The sequence below is a fragment of the Jatropha curcas genome, chromosome 4, assembly GCF_041381405.1.
Source record: "Jatropha curcas cultivar XTBG-Jc1 chromosome 4, XTBG_Jcur_1.0, whole genome shotgun sequence".
In the NCBI taxonomy this organism is placed as follows: domain Eukaryota; kingdom Viridiplantae; phylum Streptophyta; class Magnoliopsida; order Malpighiales; family Euphorbiaceae; genus Jatropha; species Jatropha curcas.
Window position 1 is genome coordinate 8,461,124 of NC_143154.1, and position 1,427 is coordinate 8,462,550.

Below are 1,427 nucleotides of genomic sequence, written 5' to 3' on the forward strand. Positions count from 1 at the left end.
TAAACCATAAAACTTAATGATTTAATTCATGTTTGATTGCGCTATTGAAAGATAGGTAATTAGATTGGATTAAAATAGCTAACAAAACATTGGGAGAGCTTGTTAGTGATTTTAGGGTTGTTTCCCCGATTTTAACAATTAAAATTGATTAACAAACTAATAAAATAAATTGGATAGAGTTAAGTGAAGGTAAAATCCCTAGTAGCTTTAAATCCTTGATTTCTTTTCTTCAAATACTGTTGCTTGATTTATTTTTGTTCTCTTTTAATTATTTATTTTAAAGTTCTTAAAATAATTCCCCTTATTGCCGTTTAAATAATAATAGGTTAACATAATTTTGGTACTTGTTATACAATACTTGTGGAAACGATACTCTACTCATTCTATATTACTTGTTGCGATCTTCGTACACTTGCGAAAAATCACTGCCATGTTGTTGGCACCGTTGCTGGGGATTGTCATTATCAATATCAATACTAATTACCCTGTTATTAATTTAGATATTTATATTTTATTTATTTATTTTTTTAGAAGATTATTTCAGGGGTTTATGCAAAGAAGATCAGGTAGGACTGAGCCCTTGATCTTTGATCCAGAAATTGAAAAGACTTGTCGTGAAAACAACGCTGCTAGAAGAGCACGTGAAAGCAAACCCGAACAGCAAGCAGACATGACTGATCAAGTCAACCCAGAAAACAGACCTTTACCTCAGCATCCTGTCTGCACTTTGTGGGATTATACAACACCTTCTCTCAATGGAACAACTTTGAGTATCACTAGACCTAGGTGGAAGCTAATAATTTTGAAATTAAACCTGCAATTATCCAAATGCTTTCCACCCCAATTCAATATGGAGGTTTACCTAGTGAAGATCCTAACGCCCATATCACAAATTTCCTGGAGATTTGCGATACCTTCAGACAAAATGGTGTTTCTGAGGATGCCATAAAACTAAGACTCTTCCCTTTCACTCTGACGGACAAAGCATGATCTTGGTTACAATCATGCCCTGCTGGAAGTTTTACAACATGGGAGGAATTAGCCCAAAAATTCTTAGCGAAATTCTTTCCATCTTCAAAGATCACAAAATTGCGCAATGAAATAATAACATTTGTCCACCATGATCAAGAGAGTTTGTATGAAGCTTGGGAAAGATTCAAGGACTTATTGAGAAAGTGTCCGCATCACAGTTTGCCTAAGTGGTTACAGGTACAAACTTTTTATAATGTATTATCTCCTAACATTAAAATTACTCTAGATGCAGCTGCAGGTGGATCTTTTAAAAGAAAAGAAATTGATGAGGCATATGACCTAATAGAAGAGATGTCAAGCAATAGTCATTACCAAAACAACTTCGAAAGAAAGAAATCTGCAGGAGTCTATGAGATAGATGCCATTATAGCACTCAATGCCAAAGTAAATAATAT

General features: G+C 34.1%; 1 non-coding gene across 1 annotated transcript; it reads right to left on the bottom strand.

Annotated features, from left to right (window-relative positions):
* Nucleotides 1-1,085: 1,085 nt before the first annotated feature.
* On the bottom strand, nucleotides 1,086-1,193 carry LOC149496802 (small nucleolar RNA R71). The gene has a single exon (XR_016320713.1). It is a non-coding gene; the product is annotated as a small nucleolar RNA R71 (small nucleolar RNA).
* Nucleotides 1,194-1,427: the final 234 nt, after the last annotated feature.